This window comes from Phalacrocorax carbo, unplaced genomic scaffold (assembly GCF_963921805.1).
Source record: "Phalacrocorax carbo unplaced genomic scaffold, bPhaCar2.1 SCAFFOLD_73, whole genome shotgun sequence".
NCBI lineage: Eukaryota > Metazoa > Chordata > Aves > Suliformes > Phalacrocoracidae > Phalacrocorax > Phalacrocorax carbo.
Window position 1 is genome coordinate 7147 of NW_026990539.1, and position 26075 is coordinate 33221.

General features: G+C 50.0%; 2 long non-coding RNA genes across 2 annotated transcripts; both read right to left on the reverse strand.

Moving 5' to 3' along the window:
- Positions 1-5534: 5534 nt before the first annotated feature.
- On the reverse strand, positions 5535-7482 carry LOC135311445 (uncharacterized). The gene is made up of 3 exons (XR_010371076.1): positions 7403-7482; positions 6910-7036; positions 5535-5703 (listed from the first exon to the last, which is right to left on the reverse strand). It is a non-coding gene; the product is annotated as an uncharacterized LOC135311445 (long non-coding RNA).
- A 15731-nt stretch (positions 7483-23213) lies between these two features.
- LOC135311463 (uncharacterized) lies at positions 23214-25714 on the reverse strand. The gene is made up of 3 exons (XR_010371086.1): positions 25595-25714; positions 25211-25355; positions 23214-23357 (listed from the first exon to the last, which is right to left on the reverse strand). It is a non-coding gene; the product is annotated as an uncharacterized LOC135311463 (long non-coding RNA).
- Positions 25715-26075: the final 361 nt, after the last annotated feature.

The window sequence follows — 26075 nt, forward strand, 5'->3', positions numbered from 1 at the left end:
CTGCTGGCCACACTCTCTCTCATACAAGCCAGGATGCTGGTGGCCTTCCTGGCCACGCAGGCACACTGCTGGCTCATCCAGGTGGTTGGGGAAGGTATCAAACAGATCTGGCCCCAGGACCGAGCCCTGGGGAACAGCACTCGTGACCGGCCGCCAGCTGGATGCAGATGCAGGCGTAGGTTGGAAGAGATTATGACATTTGGTTACAAAGCTGCTTTATACTCCTCGTTATCCTTTCCTTGGATCTAGGCTGAGGTTTCCTGAATAGCACTGTCTTGCTGAAAAGAAAAACAGCCCTTCCCAAAGCATGACAATTGGTCACATTTAGCCGCTAAACCACAACGGAGGACATTTGGACACTAACAGCTTCTGGGGCAAAGGCTACCCACACAGTTTGAAAGCTTTAACATGTTGTATCGACTAAAAATGGTTGGGAACAGCTCTTCACAGTGAAGAGCTCGCAATCAAAACTGCTTTACAGTCAAACTGAAAAAGATTGCCGCTCTACGAGCAGCCGAGCTGAGTAAATAGCTTGCTGATGCTGAGAGGGGCAGATCTTTCTCCCCTTCCCTTCCCACCAAAGCTCCAGTCCCTCCCCTGCACACACGGCACCTTCCACACCCTCCTTTCAGTCATTAGCCCAGCAGGAAACCACCGACTTGGCTGCTGAGCACCTTCCCTGCCAGCCGAGCTGAGCTGGCTCACCAAGGCTCAGGCTGGTACCAGGGAACCGGCCATGCTGTCACCTCCTCCTTTAGGGGCAGCAGGCTGGTGGATCCGCACCTTTAGTGCTCTGCAGCCGCAACCTCGGTTGCTTTTCAAGGTATTTTTTTAATACCACGGTGTGGTATTAAAAGAATAAGGAATAAAGGATTAAGAGAATGTTTCTTGTGTCATCAAGAAACAAAGGCAGTCATTTAAGAATGCAAACACAGAAATATAGCCACTGTCACTTTGCCACCTTGCAGCAGGGAGGAACTAGTAGGTCCCTCTTCATCTCTGCTAAATCCTGTAAAATTGCACCGTAAGCTCAACACCTTCCACACCTGAGAGACTCTCCTGCACAGCTAAATAATCACAACAAATACACGTGTGTCAACTGTATGTGAACAGATAGATATAAAAAGTTAATTCAACGGCTTAGAGTAAGTTTTTATTCACCTTTCTTGTGTCGACTGAACAGCCCACAAGTAGCAACAAATGAGAGGGTCATTCTCAGGCTCTTGAAAAATAATGGCGTAGACAGGAATCCTTCCTCGTTCAAGCTGACAGTGGTGCCTACAGGGTTAAAAAAAAAAGACAGAAAAAGAAACAAGATGAGCCTAGTGGCCCCAACTGCTTGTGTTAGGGTGGACGCATCTTCTGAGCAAAGAGCACCCGACATGCTTCTCCTCCCATTCCACCCCTGAAAAAGGTCACTTGGAAGTAACAGACTTCCTCCTCAAGCAAAGCCTTGAGAGCCCTGCACCTCCAGGCGTGACCAAGTGCAAAGGCCGACTTACTCCCGCTGCAGAGTTTTCATATTCCACAGTGACAGGGAGCCGTCGGAAAAACCCACGGCGAGCTGGTTGCTTCTGCTGATGTAGCACAGGGTCGATATTGCTGTTCCTGAAGGACACTGTAACTGAAGGTAGAGATGTCTCCCTGCTCTGCTCACGGTTGCTCTTCCTTGTGAAACGCCAGCAGCAGCTCTAGTGACAACTGTTAGACCTGCACGCACAAAACCACACAATAAAGGAATGCGTTAGGCCATTCAGGTTGCATTTGAAACACTGACGTGACAACATGGATGATCTAATTCTACCGTCCCCGGCAAAATACCCATTGATGCAACACTTGGTTTGCTCTTACCATTTTGTACATATTCAGAGAACATAAGAACTCTCTGTCTGGACAGGTATTCTCAGTCGTATTTCAACACCAGGTAAAAGTGTAGCCTCCATAGACAAATTCTTCCTGGACCCTGCACATCAGGAGTTTGGGCCTCATGATGAAGCTCCTTGAAGTGACACCAGCTCTTGAAGCCACTGGTGTAAGAGCCAAAACAGAGTATGCACTCCAAATATACAAATTGGAGGTTTCATTCATCCAAATGGATGGGGTTTTGATAAGTTGGATTTCTATTTAAAAAAAAAGCCTAAAATTTGCTCCAAGCCAATGAACAGAAGCAGAAGAACATTCCCAGGAATTAGGGCACGTCCGACACACCTTCCTGTCAGGCAGCTGCACCGACTCGGATGGTCAGATTCCTACCCCTCACTGGCGAGAATCACCGTGACAGAGGGACCCTGGTGGGAGGGGGTATTTGTAACCTTAGGAGGAGTATGAAGCCACTCCCATTTTTAATCCTTTCAGGGCCAGATGATGTCAAACCGCCACCTGTCATCAGCAGCCATAAACGTCTGCACAGCAGTAGCTTCAAAGTGGGATGCGTGTTGTTGATTTAAAAGACACAAGTTTTCTTACTTTTCCGTTCAAGTTTAGAAACCGCAAGCTCACCTGATGGTTCATTCTCCCTCTGACTGCAAGAGAGATCATCCAAACCAAGGTCCACCACAAGCAGATGACCAACATCTGTCGCCACCGCTGCCACGCCACAAAACCCTTGCAGAGCCCGGTGCAGGTGCCAAGGCCTCGCGCTGGCTCCTCCGGGGTTAGTTATGGGCTCTACAGCAGTTACCTACAGGAAAACTACAAGTTAGTATTTCAGCTCTTTGACAAGCTTTGATAGAAATCACTCAAAAGTGAAGCCAGAATCAGCCCATCAGAAGCAAGAAAGTAAATACAGGTTTCTCAGACTTAAAAACACAGCATTGATCCCAATTATATCCAGACAAAACAAACAAACCAACCAACCCCCAAAAATGTCCTGTACAAAAATCCGTTACTGCCTTCCGTTTACGGGGTTTCCTGCAGGGATTTCGCTGAGCTCACTCCAACTGCAATGGTGCAGTCTATTATCACAGCTTACCAAGTTCCATTTTCTACTTAGAAACCATTAACTCGAAGACAACACAGAAAATCCGTTAAATGCAAGAAACTTGACCGTATTTAAGGGACTGGAGTAAGAAAGGCCAAACTCACTCTCGCTCTCCCACGGCCCCCAGCCCGTCAGCACTGGGATACAGCCCACGCCTTCTTTGCCAAACAGGTACTAGGGCAAATCTCGGCTCTCAGTCAGACGCGGCAGCGGCCAAGTTGCAGGGGAGACACACCGCTGCCATGGCAAGGGAGTATTGTTACAGAGAGCGGAAGGGAGATACCAGCTTAGGGAAAGCTACACCAGTCCTCATTTAGAATCAACAGAGCAACCAGGGAAAGCAGAAAAGTTTTCAGTGCCGAAACAGCGGCAAAAAGCCCAGCAGCTGGTTCGCCAAAAGCCAGCTCCGGCTGAGGAGAAGCGCACGCTGCTCTGTAACACGCGGAGCCGCCTGCCAGCAGCTTTAGTACAAGGCCCTGATGGAGACAGACCTTTCCGCACCTGCAGCCCCTCCCGGGACAGCCCTGACGGCTCCAGCAGAGACACCAGCACGTGAGGGCTCCTGCACTAAGGCTCCACAACAAAAGAACACGGGCTGCCCTTCAGCCTCCTTGCATAATGTCACACAGTGACACCAGGGAGCTTTACATCAACAGCAACCTGTTACACGACAACGGAACAGAGCAGTGAGCACCACAAGGAGTCCTTTTTTTTAATATATTGGTTTTTCTCCCCAGAGGTGGGGAAAAATTGACCAAACCTCGAAGCCCCAAAGTTCTCTCCTCTCCCGTGTCAAGCACTTGCTGTGACTGCGCTGCCTGGCAATCTGCTACAGAATTTACCTTTCCCCTGGGCCACAAGAATTCTACTCCTAGAAGTGCCCGCAGTATTTCAGACAACTTTATATTGTTTCACACTTCCTGGAAATCAGATGAAATCTCCAATCTTCTCAGCTACTCAAAGCACCACCAAAAGTGCGTTGATTATTCGAATTCTTGCTGCTCCAAGCCTTGATGACTCTCAGGAGGAAAGCAGAAACACTGCACATATCGTGCTGCGGAATCAGCCAAAGTTCCCGTGTTGCTGTTAACTTCTTTTTCTTTTAAGGTCTCGTTTGGTTGTTGTACAACTGGCCCCAAATCCACCTTTTCCACTTTTGCATACAGGTTCCCAGTTTTAACGCTTCAGTTTTCCCTGTAGAAGCTCCTGGAACTGCCTATTTTCCCACGGCACCAGCCACTGGCTTTGCACACTCTCCTACACTGCTGCCAGCTCCTTCTGGGAACGAACGCAGAAATCCTGTCTCAGCTCCCTGACTCTGCATGCTGCCCTTCTGCCTCACACAAACCAGCAAGAGTGGGGAAAATACCATTCCAGAGCTCTGAAACATGCAACCGTTATAAACCAATTTATACCGTTAATGTTTTCAATTCAGATTTGCTTTTACAAGTCTGAATGACTGCACGTCTATGTCAGCGCACAGCTTGCCTTTCCATCTCAAACGCTGAGATTTATCAGGACGATCGGCAAACCCACACAGCGGAGCACCAACCCAGCTCAGCTCGTTAGAAATCACCACCACACAAACGCTCACTGCCAGCAGTCACACTGTAGCGCTACAGACAAACAAACCCCGCCTGGATTCTAGCAAGTCAAACCAAACCACGCTCTGGAAAGCTGAGTAATACGGAAGTATTTATCTGTCGCAGATTCTAAGGTGGTAAAGACAGAGGGAACCTTGATGTTCCATTACCTTAAGGTGACTCTTGTCTACACTCAGATAAGGAGCCGAGGGGAAAGGACGTCATCTGAGTTTATGGGTTAGAGAAGGCAGGGAAAATTAGCAACGTTACACCAGAGTATCCCACCGGCACAAGCACCATATGCAATAAGCAGAGGTTCAAGGGCTTCAGGCTGAAAGTCAGTCTGTAACCACCTGCCAGGTAACGCAGTGAAGCCTGTTTTTTCCCATCCTAAGTCAACAGAAAAATGTGCTTTGCTCTAAAGTCACCTGCTTGCTAGTCCGAGACTCCTGGGAATGTGCCGAAGTCAGCTACAGCACAGCCATGGAAGTCTGAGATGTTTTAAAGACAGTATTTCTGACATAATGAACCATTCAGGACATGTATGTTACCAACACTTGAAAGGCAGGGTGAGGACGAGTTCTTTGTCACTCTGGCTAAAAAAAAAGGTAGTTTTCAAGGCCTTTTTGTCAAAGTGGAGAATGAGGTAACTACGTGCTCTACTGCAAAACCAGAAAACTTGTTTGACTCTCAGCAAACTCAAAGGATAACGGTACCGTTAACCCCACGATTTCACATCAAGGTGCTCTCGACTGGACACTCTGCAGTGACAGTATGATGACACAATAGAGACAATGGACGTCCTAGCAAAGAGACGCTCCAAAGCTGCTCCTGAAACAACGTTATGCAGCACCTGACAACGTTTCCCCCATTAAAAAGCACCTACCCTTCCTGGCAGAACTACTGCTGTAACCACGCTCGATGTTCCAAGGTCGTACAGGCAGAGAACACTTCCCTCTGCTTCTCTCAAGCCAACCAGCAGCCCCGTTCCCGTCTGCCAGGAAACCTCCTTCACCACGCGGATGGTGGGAGGCTGCTCACGGGCTCCACTGAAACGGTGTGCAGAGAGCCGCTCTCCCGTCACAGCGCTCACGACCTCCAGCTGAGGGCCACACGCCAGCCAGGCCAGCCCATCTCTCCCTGGAAGAAGAGAAAAGGCTGGCTAAAGCAAACTCCCAAGAGAGGGTTGAAAACAACGGGAAAATCACAATCACTGCCCCTTTGCTTCAACAGAAGTAGCTCACAGAGCAAGAGAGGCTCACCGAATTCGGGTCGGTTATTGAAAATCACCCACTGAATCCTCAACCAATGCATCGTAAAATGAACCACCTTATGATTTTGCATTTGGACTTGTCATTCCTGCACTGAAGAATTCTGCTTGTTTGGGATAAAGATTACAATAGATTGGTCTCTAGTCTTTATACCATATTCAGCTTGGTTTTGCTAGAAATCATCTAAATACATATGAGAATACAACTCCTAAAGCATACTTCAAATATGGCAAAATCTCAGCCAATTCTTTTCTAGTTGACTAACTTTGCTCAACACACGCCTACTTTGGGCAGGGATTTGGACTTCAACAAGGAATTACCTCAAAATGGGCACTGCGGGAGCCAATTTCAACTTTTACACACGCTGATCACAGAGAGAAGTTAGCACATTTAGTTTCACTGAACTACTTCCAACACAAAGGGAGTATTAACTCAACTACTGCACTTACAGTCACACAGAGAGATTCTACATGGTCTCAGCAGAAGCCCGGACACCCAGGCAGGCCCCCGGCGCTGCCTTCAGATCACCGACAAAGTCAGCTACCTCATCTGCTCAGCCGCTCTCAGCAGCTCTCCCGGGACACTCCTCTGCGTCCCATTAAATGCTCTGCAAACCTGGCTGCAGCGCCTAACAGGGCTTTCCTCTTCCTTCTGTTTTTAGTCAGGCTAGGAAAGAAAAAGCAGGGGAGGCTGCCTCTCTAACACTGTGGGAGAACTAGTTCTGCACGGGATGTTATGATGGTACCAATAAATACAGCCCAAAACCACACCAGGACTTTTTTGTAAACTGCCTTTCATTCCATTAGAAGTTGAGGAGGGCTCACTGACTTGCCCGTGTTATTTTAATAGCTCAAGACTGCCGCAGGCTGTTGTCCTTTCAAAGTTTAACTCTACTAATGTTTTAATGTTAACATTTTTCATCATTTTGTCATAGCTCATCCTTTCTGTTCTCTCAAAACCTGACGCACCTGAGCAGCACCAACCTGACACAGCTGATGCTGTGACCCCGTGCCTCAGGTCACCTCCAGGCAGTAACAACTTCACAGCAAGACCCAATTTCAAGGAAAAGGCTCACCTCTGGAAAACCGCCCACGCAGCACAGACCCTCGGGTGAGCTCATCTTCCCCAAGAGCCTGAATGGTCACCTCGGGAAACTGCAGCAGGCTGCTCGTTACCTGAGCCGCGAGGTCTCGCATTCTTCACTGTGAATAGAGAAGAAAATGCCAAAAGAGGCTCCTGACAGCCATCGACATTTCTGAGATTGACAGAACTTTCATCCCTTTGCCGTGAATAATCTCCCGGCCACCTCCTGCGGCTCTTTTCCTTAACAAAAGGGCACTCAGGACAGGTTTGGATCTCACAGCAGAGCAAAAGCAGAATCCTTTGCTTTTCTGATGCCTACAAGATCACCAACAAAAAGGGACGCAGGTGTACTGACAGGATAAACAACATGGGAAAAAAGCCCAAGACACTGGAGTCAAGTCAAGCAAGGCGGCACGAGTCAGAGAGTGAGTTTTGCATTAAAAAGCTCCAGAAAATAAATAAAAAAGAAAAAGTTGAGAAATTACATGTTTGAGCAGAATCACATCCAGCCAAGTCAGTGTTCTGGGATGTCACCGTTGACTGACATGTAGTACATGAAAGTCAGATTCAAAGGCCAACAATGTTACGGGCTTACTGAAGGAAAAGCTAAAGATACGGTCAGTCGCAGCTGCAGACGTGATGTCACAAACCAGGTTCACTTCAGTGCCACCAAAAGAGAGGCCTTGCTGCTGCCCCCATCTCTCCATCTGCTCCTTCCTTCTGCTCCTGTATCCCTGTGCCTTCCCTTGCCCTGACCTGCACACGTTTTAGAGCTCCTTAGGAGCCACATTAACTCCCCAAGCAGACAGGGAACACACCCACAAGAGCAGAGAGTTTCCCACCAGCTTAGAGAGTGAAACGGGGTTGCAGAGAGAGCCAGCAAGCATAAAAGCCGGCACAAGGAAGGAGGCAGGACACTGCACCGGGGAGAAGGAGAGGGGATTTGCCCATCTCCATTCTGTGGCCGTAAGCCGTCCTGCTAGCTCATGCACGTGTCAAACCACACACTCACTTTGCAAGGAGAGCTGCAAGAAACCCCTTCGCTTTTAGAAAGGGCAGCACCCAAGGCACTCTCAGTCAGCTCTGGACTCCCTCGTGCACGTAGAGGCTCACTCTCGCACGGAGGGAGGCTGAGGCTGACGGGCGTCATTCTTTCACTCAGCCAGATGTGGAAGCTAAAGTGATCTCAGGGAAGCGTTACTTGGTGGTCAGAGAAGGGACACCATTGCCTGACACTGCTCGGGTCACATTGTCTAAGGAAAGAGGACAAAGAGTGGGAAGAAGCCAAAGAAGAAGAAATGGAAGAAAAACTATGCTCTGTTGAGAAAAACAGCATCCGCTTTGTTGAACAGCAGGGAAAGATCACAATTATAGAGCTTTTTGAATTACTATTCATGACTGGCTCAGTGACATTTTCCCCAGAAATACAGCCCCCAACAGCCCCGATCCCGTATCTGATGCAGACCACAGATTTCATTTCCCTTTACATGAACAAACCCAAACCCGAGACACATCAGCGTTTGACACTAGAGCCCCTTTACCCAGCTGCCTCCTAGGGTTATTCTCCAACACGACTATTCCTGCAGGCAGGAGCTGCAGTCCCTCTCCAACGCGGCCAAGCTAGCAAAAGCTCCTCAGGTCCCTCCTGAAAGTGTGCTCTGTTGCACACTGCTTGGCGTACCTGGACAGGCGGGCGCAGGCGCCGAGTGTCTCAGGGCAGAGCGCACACGCAGCCGTCCCGACAGAGGCAGAGCCCAGGGAAGACAACGTTCCCAGCGCTCCCACAGCGCTGGGCCCTCGCAGCACCAGTTCCAGAGTCACGGAGTCACAAGGGAGAGAAAGGCCTTCCTGAATCCCTGGGGGCAGCTGGTCCAGCCCCTGCGCAGGCAGGGTCCCCCAGAGCAGGCTGCCCAGGGCCAGGGCCCGGCGGCTGCTGAACCCCCAGTGCTCAAACACACCCCTTGCAAACAGCCGCCCGACGAGGGGAGCTGCGGAAACGTTGGCAGCCCACGCGACAGGCCCCGGGGTTTGGGGACTCGCTCCCACCAACTGAAGTATCCTCTCCTCCACACCAGTAAAACACCACCCCACCAGCAGGGGCTTGTCACCAGTCTTCCTCCAAAGCTCTGTCCGACGGCTCACTAGGCAGAAGACACAAAGTTAAGGGAAGCCTGATTAAGTTCGTTTCACTGCCTTAAACCAGCAAAGCCCAGGCACGTGGAAGCAGGAAAACGAGCTGAAGCAGGCAGGGAATGAGGAGCCGCCCTCAGCAGAGCAGGACACGGCACCGTGTGCCCAAAGGCAGGTGACAGCTGCCAGCCAAGGCTGACACAGCCACCCTGACTGACGGGCCTAAGGCGGCACTTGAACCACCGCGCTCAGCCCCACACCCCAGACGGGGGGTCAGCGGTGCCGACAGGATTAAGTCCTGACTGACTCCCGACAACAGACGCTGACGCTGACTGACGCCAGCCAGCTGAGTGCGGGCAGGCGATGCTGGCCGACTGACGCTGGCCGACTCACTCTGGCCGACTGACGCACGGCTCGGGGCCTCCTTCTGCCCTCGCACCTGGGCATCACCCCTGATGGAGCTGGGCGGGCAGAGGGGTCCCTGGCGCGGCCACTCATACCTGTCGGGCAGAGCTCGGGAAGCTGGAGAGGCCCCTGACTAGCAGAGGCGCTACTTAGCGACACGGAGCCGCTACTTAACAGCAGCTGAAACATCAGTGTGCCCTCAGCACTCTGCCAGCGACGCTGAAGGACATTAACTCTATCCCAGCTACAACCGGCACAGCTCTGAAGTTTTTAACCACCTCTCCCGTGGAGAGGAGTGTGGATTAAATGCCCAGCTCCCCGTTGGCTGCAGACCACAGGAAGGCACCAGAGATGGCTCTATAATTTTGTGTGAGGGAAAGGGCTGCGGACAAACCAAACGCGTTCGATATCTAATACTGTAATCACCTGCGCAGTTAGGCTCTCTTCTCAAACTCCTCCTTCCACCTGTCAAGAGGATTTAACTACATACGTAAAAAGGGAAAAAAGCTTCCTGCCTTTTTTCCCTTTAAGTGAGAAAAGTCCTTTCCTGTTCAGGCTCTGCTTAAGTCTTAAATAGAGCTGGTGACAAAGTAATTCCCTGATCTCCTCTTTCTGCTTTCAGAAGATCAGGTGTGATGTTTTGAAGTAACAACCGTGGGAGCTGCACTTACATCCGTCACAGGAACTGTTTCCACAGCAGGCACTAACAGCGGCATCGGACATTGTATCTTCACAAATGAGACACAACAACTCATCTGGACTAGGATCACCAGAGCAGGATGAGGAGGAAGAAGAGGGCGATGGCTCCTCTGGCAAAAAGGGAGGCTTTTCCTTCTTTCCTCGCACAGAAGCTTCCCTGGAGGGGGAGAGGGCCTGGTGGGAGAGAAAAGTTTAAAGATGGCTCAAAGAAAACTTTTCCAAGCTTTGGATTTTATCAAAGGAAGAGAACAGGTGGAATTCTTCTCACTCCACATTCGCCTTCTAAAACATAGGCCTTCAGATTAAACTACTCTTCTAGAGCCACAAGACCAGAAGAGGGAGGGGGGAACAATTTTCCTGCTGCAGAACTCTCCCTTTCCTTTGACCAAGCAAGAAATTAGCTCAGACCAGAAAAATAACTTTTGGACAGCTAGAAATCAGGTGAAAGGAATCCCACCTCTCCTTTGCCAGGCGGCAAATGTACATTGCAGGCGCAGCACCAAGTTAGTCTCCGATCAAGTTCGTCTCTGAGTGATTGCATTTTAGAAAGGGAAGGAGCCTGTGTTACAGCTTCTCCAGAAGGAGATCCATGGCAGCAAAACAGAAGTGCTACCAAGCGCAGTTTAAAACAGCCGCTCCTCTCAGCACACAGGAGTGTTTTCTTAATTTACAGCAACAGGAAAAGTTCCGTCCCTTCCACACACGGGAGTTCATAGAAGTCAGAGGGGGGGGACATCTCAGCCCAGCGGCAATTTCTTACGTTTTGCAAGGAGCCTTTGCCACATCAAACAGAACCAAAACGACCTCTCCAAGAGAACGACTCCGCTACAAACACCACCAAAATGCTTTGCAGAAATACACGTTCTTAGCACAGCACAGGTTTAACCAGCTTCCAGGGGCATGAACACGGGGACCACCCTACTGCAACATGAGACAGTATCACAGATTTTAAGATTAAGACGCAATGACAGTGCTTCCTCCCCCGTCACTACAGGCGCTGGCCAGTTCGGTTGCATTGCCACTCACACTTCTGCGCGTGGTTTCTCTTGTTCACTGCTCGGTCAGTCCAATTCATTCCATACTTACGCAGGAAGAGCTGGCATCGCGTATTTCCCACTGCTTGTCAGCACGGCACCCTTTGGGTTGGGATCTTTCCCCTCCACCATGGAACTCCACGGAATTCCTCTGCTCTTTCTATCTCTGGGAACAGGCTCAGAAGTTTTGTCCTGCTAAGAAAAGAGGTGCAGACTTATCTCGTCTGAAGAACCACGTTTAAAATGACATTTCCATGAGTATTTGAAGCAGCAAAAGCCTCTCACCCTCTCATTTTACCCAGCATAAGTGTTGCTCAACTAAAATACTCCTTTGCCTCAGTGAATAGAGCCGGGATGTTCCAAAGGCTTGGGCAGGGTTTTGAACTCACTCGACATTCTTTGGCTTAACTTCAGGTTCCCTAAGGGCGAAATACCCCTCAGCTCACCATCCACTCGGAGAAGGGGCACAAACCCGCTCCTCCTCCAAAGCGCAGTGCAGAGTGAGAGCTTAATTCCCTGCTCTGGATCCGTCCCTGGGGAAACTCCTATTCGCCACCTGGGTACGAAGGTTGGATTCACGCCTCACGCACACACCTTCAGTGAGTAACGTTCAATGGCATGAATACTCAGCCAGAGGCTTGGGCAATTAAAACACGCAGCTATTCAATAGGTGGGGTCAGCAGCAACATCTTGGTTTTATACGAAATACTAAAAACCGGGAACCGTCATTAAAGGACTTGAAAACTGAAAAAATTTCCAGCAATATTGAAATATAGACCTGCAAAAGACCGGCATTTATCACTTTCCTGGTGTGAAGCAGTGGCTAGATTTTATCTACATGTCTTGTCCTCCTGGAACTGAGTGTTGCTGTCAAGTGTGCTTGCCAGTCTTGATTGCTAATCTAAACTGCTAGTGAGGGCTCTCCTGGCAGAGAGCAGTGCTTGTGTGTGCGTTTGGTGGCTCGCTTATGAAGAGGAGGCACTTGGTGGTTTGTTAGAGAGAGGTCTTTGGTGGTCATGGTCAGGGAGTGCTGGAGAGCGCCTGGCACGGTTATAACGCCACGCTGCCGGCGTACGGTCAGAGGGGCTCAGGGAAGAGCCCATGAGCGACCATCGGATACGGTGCAAGCAGTTCCTGGGCAGTGATCAGGAAAGGGGGCAGTTGCCCAGAACTGCTATTCTTACTCTCTTCCCATCTCCCATCACTGGTTTTTTCTTTCTTTCTTTCCCTGTCTGACTCCCTGCCTGTATTTTCTAACTCCTCCCTGTCTGTCCTACAGCCTGTTGCTGTGGTCTCCTTTCTGTGAGGGACCCGTGTGAGCTGTGAGGCACCCGTGGGTGCCCTGAGGTGGAAGGCAGTCGGGTGAGCGGGGCTGCAGCACAGGGAGGGAGGGACAGACAGACAGACAGACCGAGAGAGACAGAAGTGCCTGAGCTGTGCCATGTGCCTGGCAGTGCAGAGAGCAGGAACTGCGGTGAGTCCTGGGCCCCGGGGTCATGTCACCCCTCTCCTGCATCCCGGTCCCTCCTGACACCCCCTTCCCTTTCCCTGTGTGGATTTGTGGTGGGATGCGTAGGTACATATCTATGTCTGTGTGTATATGTATATGATATTATACATAGACGTATACATAATACAAATATTATAATTTCAAAATATTTATTTGTAAAAAAATAAATCTATTATTTATAAAAATAGAATGATATTATCTTAAATGTAAAAATACCTGCTTGTGGACATAAGCCATCCCCAGCCCAGCTCAGCCACCCGCGGGGTGGGCAGGGGCTGCATTAACCCCCCACCCTCCCTCCCACTGAGCAAATGCCCACAGGCAGAGAGAGGCACTGCAAAGCCAACACCCAGCTCTTTTAATTTAAATGAGTATTTTCTCCCCCAGAGTGCCCCAGGTCCTCTGTGCAAGCTTCTAACAGGGTCGCTTGGTCCTGCATGCTGTGTCTTCCCAGTCATCGTGCAAACTGTCAGCATGGCATGGAAGCAGAGTGGGAAAGGTGCCTGCAGAGGTCTCGGGCGTGAGCTCACGGGGGCTCTTAGTGAGCACAAGCGGGTGCTGAGAGCCTGCCCTGCTGGAGGGCCTCACGCTGCGTTTGCAGGCTGTCCTGGCACTGCCCCTGAGCCGCCTGCACAAGTTGAAGAGTTGGCTGGTGCCAGTGGGAGGAGGTGGGACTGGATGGGGGGAGCAATGGCTTCTCCTTACAGGAAAGGCTTGTCCAGGTGGGACCCTAGTTGCCACCTGCCCTGGACAGGTGCCTTTCAGCCGCACCATCCCTTGCTTGTTCTTGGCGAGTTGCTGCACACCGAGAGAGGCCAGAGAGCTTCTTCAGGCAGCGCACCCAGCTCGCTGCCATGCAAGTGCTTCTCCACTGACGTGCTCTTGTGACCCGTGAATTCTCACGGCTGCTTCTCTGTTTGGTACCCGCAGGGTCCGACCGAAGGCACCGTCAGTGCCAAAAGTTGACCCAAACCAAAATCCTGGACACCTATGTCTTTTTCAGAAAAAGCTTATCTGAACCGAATCGACAAATGAGAACATTTCCCGACTTCAGATTTTAAAATTTAGATGTAGAGCTGTCCAAAAGCTGGGTTTGACCCTCCCGTAAAGAGGAATTTGAGCAGTAAATTTTTTGGATCAATGCCACCTATCTGAGATACATATATCTAGGAGTTGTGCCTCATTGGAAACGTTTGCGTAAGAAGCTGCGTAAGGCGGAAGGTGAGGAGGCTGTTCCCTTGAGGGAGCCCTTGGCACACACGAATCACAGATACATACGGCATGACATGAAGTGACGCCATGCTAATAAGTTTGGCAGTTTGGTTTCGGGGTCCAGTGCACGTGCAGACAGGAGGCATATGCTGTACCGCTTAGCAAAGTCCCAGGAAACTTCTGTGAGCTTCTGGAGGGATTGATGAAGTACCGTGGTTTTATACGGCACAGAATTAAGGAAGTAGCTTTAAAACATCTCTTTCTAAAAGTTCACGAATGACTTATTACAAATTTTAATCACAGTGGTATCTGATAGATATCCACACATTTGCAAGGGTTTTCTAAGTTCTTCACCCTTGGCAGTGTTAATTAATCTGGGCAGCGATAACCCAGGTTTACATGCATGTTGCTTCTAAACTGGCTCAGGTGGGGTTTCTCTGTACAGTTCTCTAAGCTTAGTATTTTTCTCAGATGAATGCTTTCTTTCATGTTGTGTTTGATGCCTCATCAGCAAAGCAAATGCGAGCTCTGTCAGTGACTCAGGAGCTGAATCAAACCCATAGAGAGAATTTAATCTGGTGATATTAATGTTGGTGTATGAATCCAGTAAATACTACTCTTTTAGTGTATGAGAGCATGTTGAACTCTTTCCCTTAACTCTGAATTACAATCCTCTCCTATTTAGCAGGGAGAATATGTGGTACATGTCATGTTATGGTAGGGTGTGAGAATGGGAAAGGAGGGACATGCTGCATTTGAATGTGAGATCCTTTTTTATATTTGTCTATATCCAGAAAGTTGAAGTATACAGAAAGAAAACAAATGATAAGACAGCATTCTGAATGCTGAACTTGTAGAGAGCAGGAGACTCTCCTTTTCGCCTTTTGGAAAGCAAACCTTGGGAAATACAAAGTGCAGATCACAGCAGTTGTTCCCAGTGTGCTGTTTTGTACGCAGCGAATCCAGCAAGCAAGACCCTAAGCAGCAATCTTTGGAATCTATTCCATTTGTTCCGCAAAGTCACTCTAAACCTATTTAATCTCCTTCCTCACTGCTTCTGACTTCCGCATCTTATGCACTGAGTAGACAACTGAAGAAGGAGATTTCTAAGGCAGCTCTCTCAATTGATTCCTGGAAGGCCAGTTTTTACAGTTTAGGAAGGGCAATGTTTCATTTTGCTGTAGTTTTTACTTTACCTTCTTCTATCTTCTCCCATATGGGATAATGCTACAACTGACCCAGCTTCCCAGTTTTCCAGACTAAGGAAAAAGGAAAGGGACACCCCCCCTCCCCAAACCAAACCAAAAAACCCCAACAAACCCACAAAAGAACAACCAACCCAACCCGACCCCCCATGAGAAGGGAAGCAACATCCTGTGAGGAAGCTTGCCACTTATAAACTGCAGATTTATGGGATTCATTCTTTACTGCCTAGTTCCTTGTGTAATGCTTTGCATCATTAAAGCAGTGGCGTGAGGATGCTAAGGTAACTAGCGGCCACGCTTTGCAACGCTTGGGCTTTGCGTGACTGCTTTACTTCATTGCACAGCGTTAAGTATGATTCAAAATGCTGGTGTTTTAAAGTGGTGTTGCCATAAAATCTTAGTATTTTACATCAGTTGGGATTTTGGAACAGATTTGGAATAACAGACTGCAGAAGCATGTTCAGTTTAAATACAGCGAACTGAAATCTGGGTGTAGCTGAGGAAGATAAATGGTGTCATTCTCAATTGCATGTTCCTAGCACTGGAACCCAGTACACTTCAGAATCTGCAGAGCATAAATTTGACCTTTGAAGAAAGAAGACATTGACAGCAAAAATTTATTTTGATGTTAACTTCACAAAGTTTTCCGGATCTGGCTGATTTGAGGGGAATGAAATAGGAGACTGGTTATTTCAAGAGTTTCTGCATTATTTGAATGCTTAACTATTAAAATCTTGTCATAAGGATGCATGTAATCAATTATTTCTACTTTTTTTTTTTTCTGATAAGTAAAAATTGCTAGTAAAGGAAAGGAAAAAGTAAAATACAATGCTTGTATTAATAGTGAGGATCAGATTTTTGCAAACATAGTATAACACTGAAATGTAATGCTTAACGCTTCAGTCAGGTAGTTTATTCTTTGATTTACCTGTATTCAAGAGAAATTTTCTTCCTTTACAAACTTTTCTTCATTCACCAAGACAAATTAAACTTTTTCCAGCCTTGCATGTTCCTCATTCCTGCTGTAGCTTTCATTTCAGGCCCAGATTCGGCACAGGGAGATGATCGGTGCTGGTATCAATCGCTTGTGATGTACCATCAGGTCTTGAAAGCGGAGTAAAGTGCAAGGCATCACACACCGTTTTGGTGGCATTTTCTTCTGTCTGGCAATTGGGGTTGGTGGTAGCGCAGGAGGCATGCAAACACAGCAGGACAACGGCAGCTGATGCCCTCTCCCCTTCGCATCACGCTCGGCAGACGTTCTGGCAGGAGGCTGCAGGACTCGATTTATGGGGCTCCTTTGTCGTGACAGCCCGGCACTGACGACGCACGATTTAGGAAGGCTGTCATGCAGAAGGATCCCTCATTTTCCTGTAGGGGAAGTTTGTTTCCACTGCACAGGCCTGGCAGCCATGGATAAAACTGGTTTTGCTGTTGTAGGTGGGTCTCTGGTATGTCTGTAACCCTGCTTTAGGTGGAGCGGTGTGGTGTCGTAGAGTGCTATTATTTGACCCTGGTATCTCTGGGCTTTTGGGAGGGATTATTTTTAGTATCAGGTTTTAGAAAAGGGTTGCTTTCAGCATGCACCACCTTGTGCCCAGCCCCCCACCCCCAAAATATTCGTGACAGTGTTGATTTTGGCTGTTGAAGTTTCGAACCACGTGCAAGTCAGACCCTGCTCTGAAGGACAGCCCTGGGCAGCCCTGGGTGCGCACCCACCTTCATCCCACTGCAGCCATCCCTGGCAGAAGGGAGGAGGGGGCTGGCTTGCCCCGTCCCTCGGCTGGTGCAGCGGGAAGCCCTGCTCGGAAGCATGTCCTTCTCTGTGCCTAAGAAATGCTGCGAGCCACCCTGCCAGTCCGTACCAGCCATGGGATGGGCAGGCTCTAGAAATGCCGCCAGGATTCTCATCCGCCTTGTCCTGCAGCCAGAGACTTACCGTGTCAAGGGTGGCGAAGATTTCTCCCCCAGTCAGCGCTCAGCATCCCCCCACCCCAGGCTGCCTTTCCCCTCTCCCTGCCCGGCTCCTCTGCCCTCGGTGCCTGCAGGCAGTGCCCTCAGCCCTGCTGCGCTTGGCAGAGGAGCTGCTCCTGGGCAGAGCTGTCTCTCGGCAGCGCTGCCTCATTGCCAGCAGCTCCCTCCACGCCAGGAGCCCAGCCCAGCTCAGCAGCAGAGGAACAGCCCAAGGCAGCCCTTTCTCTGCCCCTCGGGGCTCCCTCCAGGTGTCCCTGGGGCTCCGGGGGAACCTGCTGTGAAACAGCCTGCAGGAATCCCTGATGCTCCCCCCCTCAGCTGGGGGGAGACACGGCTTTCCAGCACTGTTATTTCTCCTGTGAGGAAACGATTTGGGCAGGACAATCACTTATATTGCCCCATCGTTAAACAGGACAGCAGGAAGGTGACAGGGAAGGATCTCCTTTCTCCAAACGGGCATGTGGTGTTCCATTGAAGAGCCAGAGCTGTGACATGGTTGCAGAGCTCAGCACAGCTCGTCTTCAAGGGCAGCACCTTCCAAACTCAGCAAGGGTCCAGTTCCAAACTCAGTCTGAACTCGAAAGGCAACTCAAGGGCACCGTAAGGAGTGTTTCCTACTTCAGGAACAGTTAAAGGAGAAACAAAGACACTGTGGGCACTGCTGGATTTAGTAAGGGCAGGGGTAGAGAGATGTGAGATTCTCTGTGCCCTCTTTGCCTCAGCCTTCCCCAGCAAGGTCTCCCGGCCTCTGGGACTCAGGGCAGGACTCTGGAGGAGATCAGGCAGCGGGGGATGGGATCAAGCCAGGGCTCACTTGAGCAAACGCAATCCTTCCCAGCCCATGGGACAGGAGGGGCAGCATCGCGGGGAGCTGAGTGAGCAGGCCAGTGTCCCAGGGAAGCCACTCCCCATTGTCTTCCAGTGGCCGTGGAGCCTGAGGGAGCTCCCTGAGCATGGGGAAAACGCAAACGTCGCGTGCACCTTTCCCCAGTGCCCAAAGGATGTGCAGAGGAGCGAAAGGCCGTGCCCCAGACCGTGTTCTCTTGGATCCCACTGCTGGCTGACTGAAGGAGAAGGTGACTGGGTTTACTCAGGTTGGCTTGTCTGTCACCATCCTCTCTGCTCGTGGTCTGTCACCATCCTCTTTGTTACCAACCACATGGTATCCAGGAAAGATTCAGCCAAGGTCCTGCTCCTAAAGTGGATGTAGACTCGACAGTGTCACAGGCCAGGGACTGCCTCGGCGGGCAGTAGCTCTGCAGGGAAGGGTCTGCAGGGCTTTGGGTTACGTTAGGCAAGAGATGAGCCATCAGCAAAGGTGGCCAACAGCACCCTGGGCTGTAGGAGCGCTAGCACGGCCAGGGGAAGTGATTATCTCCCTCTGCTCAGCGCTTGTTACACCACACCCAGAGGACTTGCCCAGGTTTTGGTTCTACACAGTGTCAGAGAGACATGGGCGAGCTGGAGGGACACAGAAGTTCATTGGAGGGCCACAGAGGTGGCCACGGCTGGAGCACTTGTCCTCTTAGGAGAGGCCAAAGGAGCAGCGCTTGTACACCCTGGAGCATGGAGGCTTTGCGGGGAGGATGTACTAGGCTTGCATCGCCTGTGGTGAGGCTTCCAAGAAGACACTGTGGTGCAAGGCAGGAGCACAGGAGGCAACGAGCTGAAACACGAGTGGCTCAGGCTCAATATAGGGAGAAACTGCTGCAATGTGAGGGCAGTCAGAGATGGGAAGCCGTTTCCCGGAGAGTGTGCGCTGCCTCCATCCCTGGAAGTTTCAAAGACCCATCTGGATGAAACCATGAGAAAGCTGGTGTGATCCTGCTTCAAGTAGGATGTTTCCTACAGATATCTAGGAAGGTGCCTTCCAGCCTGAATGAGGCTCTCATTCCTCCCCGTGGCGAGTAATTGTGTTGCCATTAAATGGTAACAGCTAGAAAGGAGAGGGAAAGTGCTGTTCTAAAAACTTCATGCCAGAACATAATACGGAGAAACAACTGTCTTGTCAAGGAAGAATGTATGGGAGGCATAACGTTAAAGAAATAAAGTTTACTGTCATCAAGAAGAAGAAGAAATTATTTGAGAGCATAGTACTGCTGCTGGATTTACTAAACGTAGAAACAAGGCAAATTAAATGGCATGTTGACCCCAGCTGGCCGCTAAGCCCCTCCCCAGCTGCTCGCTCACTCCCCCTGAGCGGGGTGGGGGAGAGCATTGGAAAGTCATAAAAAATCAAGGGTCAGAATAAGGAATTTGCCTCAGGTTGCTTTCCTTCCTCGGCCTTTGCTGAGGGGACTGAATAACCTCCTCTTTTGATAGAGCCAGAGAATGGTTTGGGTTGGAAGGGACCTTAAAGATCATCTAGTTCCAAACCCCTGCCATGGGCAGGGAAGGATGAATCTGTCCCTGGGTGGGATCAAGCCACCAGCCTTTCAGTTAACAGCCAAATACGCTGGCCAATGGCACCACAGAGACTCCCAAAGTGAGCTGTGTAGTGCTTCCCATGGGCAGGCAGATGCTCGGCCGTTTCCAGGGAAGCAGGGCTTTGTCACGTGTAATGGTGACTTGGGAAGAGAAACACCATCACCCTGAATGTCCACCCTGCTTTCCCTGACCCCCGGACCTCCCCTCCCACGCCATTTCTGGGAGCAGCCCTGTCTCGTTCCCCGCCCACTGCAGACCAACCACCTGCAGTACAGTGCTGGGCACCAAACGCACTCCTCCTGCAGCCTTGCACAAGCGCTCCGACCTCAAAGAGCACGGAGGTGCCTCGGGGAGGTCCTCCCCTCACCAAGGTGAGCTGCCTCAGCTGGTGTGTTTAGGATGCATGAATGGTAACTGGAGAAACAGGGACATCCCTTGAGGATGAGATGGAAAGCCTTGAGAGCTTCTTAGCTCCTCCGTTAGTCATTAGGTAGTGATTGGCAGTGCCTACGGATGCAAGAGGCGGGTGGAGGGAACTCTAGCAAGATCAAGGTGTTGGTTGAGGGTTTTAGCAAAGAGGATCATAGAACCATAGAATCAATAAGATTGGAAAAGACCTCTAGGATCATCAGGTTGAACCATCAGCCCAACACTACCATGTCTGCTAAACCATGCCCTGAACTGCCACATCTACACATTGTTTGAACACCTTCAGGGATGGCGACTCCACCACCTCTCTGGGCAGCCTCTTCCAATATCTGACCACTCTTTCAGCAAAGAAATTTTTCCTAATACCCAATTTAAATCTGCCCTGATGCATCTTGAAGCCGTTTCCTCTCGTTCTACACTAGTAACCTGAACGACCAACCCCCACCTCACTACAACCTCCTGTCAGGTACTTGTAGAGAGCGATAAGGTCTCCCCTCTGCCTCCTCTCCTCCAGACCAAACAACCCCAGGTCCCTCAACCTCTCCTCATATGACCTGCTTGCTCTCCAGACCCTTCCCCAGATGCGCTGCCCTTCTCTGGACACGCTTCAGCACCTCAGTGTCCTTCTTGCACTGAGGGGCCCAAAACTGAACACAATATGCAAGGTGTGACCTCACCAGTGCCGAGCACAGGGGCACCATCCCTGCCCCGATCCTGCTGGCCACATTATTCCTGATACCAGCCCGGGTGCTGTTGCCCTCCTTGGCCACCTGGGCACTCCTCAGGTTGCAGGCAAGGCTTCCCTCGGGCAAGGAGGAGCTCTGGGCACGTGGAAGCATCAGCAGGGCAAACATAAGATCTGTTTCTTCTTGAAATGCTCTTTCATTCTCTGATGCCTGCTCTTATTTGCTCATTTCCATTTCTTTCTCCCGTTGCAGAAGACTTGAGGAACGAGAGCGCCTTTCTGGGAGAGCTGGTGTTTGGGGGTGGAGATACCGCTGAACTTTCCTGTGACAGCCAAGGCTCTTCTGTGTCTGTTTTCTGGTTTAAAGACGGTATCGGGACTCGTCCATCCTCCCGCATCACCCCCAAGTGCACCCGGGTCCTCGAGCAAAAGCAGTGCCACGAATGGGTTTGCCTTTGCCTGAGGCAGGAAGAACCCAGACTGTTTTCCCAGAGGCTGGTGCGTGACAGGGGGTGTGATACACCCGCTCCGTGCCGTGCCCTTTGGCCCAGGTGTCTGTGAGGGTGTTTCAGAAATGAGTCCCGTTGTCTGACTCAGTTCTCTCTGGGGTGCCATGTCGCCACAGCACTTGTTTTTCGAGCCCCAGGAGAGTGATCCGGGCGGTGGCGTGGGGCACGGGGTATGTTTCCCGCCAGCCGGGCGTTGCTTCCACCACTGTAAGCACATGGCGCTTGCCTTGGCGGCTCTGTGGGAGTGTGATATAGTCCATTGCCGGGCCTGCCCATATCTGTATTTCAGCCATGGTCCACGTCCGATGCTTCCCCACAAGGCGACAGGACCCATCAGTGAGCAGGGCACACTGCTGCTCATTTTCTGGCAGTTTGTTCCACAGTGGGGCCTCTTCAGCACGTGGCACCCCCTCCTCTGGGGATATTCCAAGGTCTTTGCCCTTTGCCCAGCCCATGGTCACTTCCAGGATTCCTGGGCCACGGGGGTTTCCTATTCAAGCCCGCTGGGTGATCACTGCGACCCATTTACTCCATGTAGCACCACTCTGTGCTAATCCCACCTGGCACAGCTTGTGGTTCTCCCGAGTGCGGGGGGCTTTGAAGAGCTCTTGGCGCACAACGGGCACCCAGCCTCTGTTCGCACCATACCCGATCGTCGCTCATGGGCTCTTCCCTGAGCCTGTCACACACCTCCCTCCTGCATCCTTCTCTCCCTGCCCATTAACATTACAATTGTAGTATCAAAATACCAGCAATCAGGCTTTCACTAATAACTCACGGTCTAGTCTGGGTTTAAACCAAGTTCAAGAGCAAGGCACACCACACCGTTGGCTGCTGTGGGATGAGCCTGCTCTTGAACCACGCCGGGTGATGCACGGCCCAGGAGTGAGTGACCTGAACCAACAGGCACATCAGGCACCGTCACCTGCATTTTTCCCTCTGCCTCACGTATGGGTCACCCACACAGCTCAGTGCATTGGAAAACGCTTTTTATTTGAGGAACAGCTGTAATTCAGAAGGAACCGCAGAACATTTCTCTCCGAGCATCTCAAAGGCACTCATTATCGTGACTGCTTTGGTGAGAACAGCATTCCTGCGATGGAAACCTGCAAGTTTTGCACAGAAGACAAAAGTACCAACAACATAAGAAACAAATGCAATCTTACCACGTGAAATTCTATTATTTCATTGCATTTTCCGACTGGCCTAGGCTAAGAGGTTACAAGCATTGCTCACAAGAGGCTATGGGCTGGCTTCTGCCTGGAGCTTGCGTCTTCCCCACCAGAAGCTAGTTATGGTTGGTTACATGGGAAGGGATGAAATTGCAGCAAATAAATGGAGTGCACTGACAACCCTGAGAGTCATCTTCCATGAGAAGAGGTTCTGATGGGGGATTAAACTACTCAGTTATCTGCGGCCTTATTTGCACGCCGGGCATGCCCTTATAGTACGATCTGCCCAAGGTCTTGGTCTTTTCTCATGGCAAAAGGACAGCAGAGAAGGGCAGTAACTGACCTTCATTGCCCTCAAGGCCAAATATACCAGAACTGAGGTTGATTTGGCCACACCACCTGTAGGAAACTCATCTGACAGCTACTGGCCTCTTTCCTGCTCTTTATCATTCTGCCTATTTTTAAGTAAATAAGGCAGAAACAAAGCAGAAACATGGCAGCAAGTGGGAAAAGGTTACTATTTGATCACACAATCAAGTCTAGCAAGATCCATACGCCAATAGCTTGATGGTAATCAGGGTTTTAGTTTTAGCCATCTTAAATTCTCTAAACATATTTACCATAATATAAATATATGTATTTTGCATAGCAAACATTATCATAACAGAAAAACTCTCTCTCAACTGGGTTTCTGCTCATTTCCTACCCATAACTCTCTAACTTTGGCCAACACACGACTGCTGAAAGGTGCCCTTGGATCCACATTTCCTGCATTAGCTGGTTTTGTTACTGTCGAGATTGGCTTTGGTCTTGCAGCTGTAAAGCACGAGGGAAAAACGATCAGCCTTGTGCAATCAAAGCGATGGTGAGTTGTGCGTTATATTCCCCCCCTAAAAACTACCTTCTCTTGGTCCGGACGAAGGCAGATGGTAAGGCTTGGCTCTCTCTACAGCCAGCTGCCTCTGACCTCTAGGAAGGGTCTTGCCATGCTGGGCTGAGAGAGAATTTCTGGCAACTGCTCTCTGTCTCCAGTGAGGAGCACGATCGTTCTGATGAACGAGAAGCGTAAAGCAAGAAGTTAAATGTTACAAGAAGTTCATAGCACGGAGCTGTCGGTGCTATTTCGAATTAGGGAATACGTTTCCTCTACAGGTGCAGTAAAATACACCCCCTGCACAGAGCGGCAGCCAATTCTGCCCATCAGCGCACACCAGCTTCACCCGGAATTTTAGCCAAGCGGAAGGAAGACTAGAATAATAGCAGAACCTACAACTTTAAGCTAAAACCATGCCGGCACCCTGCAGAACCTCATTCTGACACGCTTGTCAGCACCCACAAGTTTCACGTGGCTGACAAAACAGCAGCCTTTCCCTTGTTTTTCCTGAAACGCCGCTGCCCCAGGTGACTGAATCTCCAGGGCAGCGGCGGGTTACGTTGGACAAAAGGAAGTGAGGATTAAAATGAGGAAGAGAAAGCTACCTACACACCCCTTCCCCCGGGATGGAAGCTTTCAAACGCAGGACCTCAACCTTCCAGAACCACCCCACAAGTTTGCTTCCCTGGGAAACTACGGTTCTGGAAAGCAGCAAATGGATCACAGAACCACAACAGAAGTTCACATAACACAGAATTTGACCTGCCTATGTTGAGACTCAGAAGTTAGGTAAGAATTTCTGTCCTAAAAGTGGTAAAACGAAAGCTGTGGAATTGCAGACCTCACGCTATAACTTGAGGAAATAATAAAAAGAACAACCCATGATGCAAATGTTGCCTGTGGGTTGGCACCCAGAGCTGCGTGTGAGATACCAGAGATGACATACAACACACTCTTCATTCCACAGTGACCCAAACAACTTCCAATCATCCGAACCCTACGTAACGTACGTCCCTGAATATCTGAATGGTAAGAGTGGCTGGCAGGAAAGATACTTATTGTGCTGGTTTTGGATGAGAAGGGGTTAATTCTCCTCACCGTGGGGGGCGGCTGCCTTTCCGGCTTCCCGCGCTCTGCCGCGTGGCGGGGGGGCGGGGCTGGGAGGGGCAGGGCTATGGTGGGGGCGGCTGACCCTGACTAGCCAATGGCAGGTTCATTCCATACCATGTGACACCATGACCAGTATATTGAGGGCGGGCAGTGGCAGCGCAGAGGCGGCGCGGCGTTGGGTCGGTGGGCGGCTGCGGCGCGTGTGGTTTGTTTCGGCGGTTCCTTCCCCCTCTCCCCTCCCTTCCCCCCTCCCCCGGGGCTTTGCGCCTCTCGTTGTTCTCCTTTACATTGCATTTCTACTGTTGTTTCTTTTAATTTTAATTATTAAACTGTTCTTATCCCACCCCACGAGCGTTACCCTTCTGATTCTCTCCCCCATCTAACAGTGGGGCAGTGAGCGAGCGACTGTGTGGGGCTGAGCTGCCGACTAAACCACGACACTTATTTAATCCTCAGACACAAACAAACTATTTGACGTGGAGTCAACAACAGCCCTGAACACAGAATTTCCAACTTCACAGGGTCGCTTTGGAGAAGTGAAATTTTTTGTTCAACTTTTAAGTTCAGCTGTAACGAAAGGTGCAGATGCTTATTGCAAGTATTTCAAAGAAGGGTGTGATAAAGAAAGCAGGATTCTTATTGAGCACTGTTAAATCTAGTTAGTAACCCCTGAGAGAACCTTGCACACTTGGCAGGACTTTTACGCTTACCATGAGATGAACGTTCATCGCCCGGTTCAGCTGTGGGGCTGCCGTACAGTTGGCACGCTGCAGGTGCCGGGCTAAAAGAATCTCACGAGTCCGTAAAAATTTCTCCAAACACTTCTATGAGAAATAACACATTTGAAAACATATATGATGACCCTGCCTCTTCTCTTGGCAAAGACGGGGTTCAGATTTTCCTCTTGCCCACACTTACTTGTTCAGAGTCTGTGAAAGGCAGCCTCAGAAAGTCTTCCACTAGTCCCATCTCCCGACAGATGTCATACATGTCTTTTAATAGCTCTTCCTCCTTTAACTGAGTGGTGTGCTCCTGCAGCAGAGCCCAAGCCTCCGCCATGCACCTGTAGTTAATTTTGTGAGACGTAAAGGCATATTAATGGTATCACCAAAAAGATGCCCCCCAGATATTGTGCTCAAAGTTCAAAGGAAGTGTAGGGGATTGTGATTTCTAGTGTTTGTTCTCCACCTCTCACAGTATTTGAGTGCCAAAATGGTGGCAGATATTTCTTTACCTATTGGACAACAGCACAGTGAGGAAAAGCCGCACTTCGCTACAGCTGGAGGCCGAGAGCTTCATCACCTGCATGTATCTGAGGGCTCGCCTATGCTCTCCTTGGCACATGAGGGACTGAAGAATTCGCACGTCTTGCCACGACACAGGTTTGGTTGCAGTTGGTTCAACCAGCAGGGCCAGGGAGCTCTGCAGAAGGTAGAGATCAGGTTTCTTAAGATATAGAGACACACACGCGCACAACAAAACGATTCAAAAGTGTCTTCAGTAAGGGTGAATCTCTGTTGAATAAACTTAGATGGTGACTAATGAAGGGCTTGGTACCGGACAGGTAAATATAAATGCTGAAGTGTCTGCAGAAAAAAATATTCCGTGAGCCGTACAGAACAAAGGGAGTCCTTTGACAGGAGTGATTCACACCTGGCCAGGATAACCAAATCTCCGTCGGCAAACATCACCTCTCATAAAGACAAGTCATTCTCCCAGGCAAACAGGTTATATTAACATTGTGACGGGCAAAGAACAACCTTCAGCATCAGAGGGAACATGA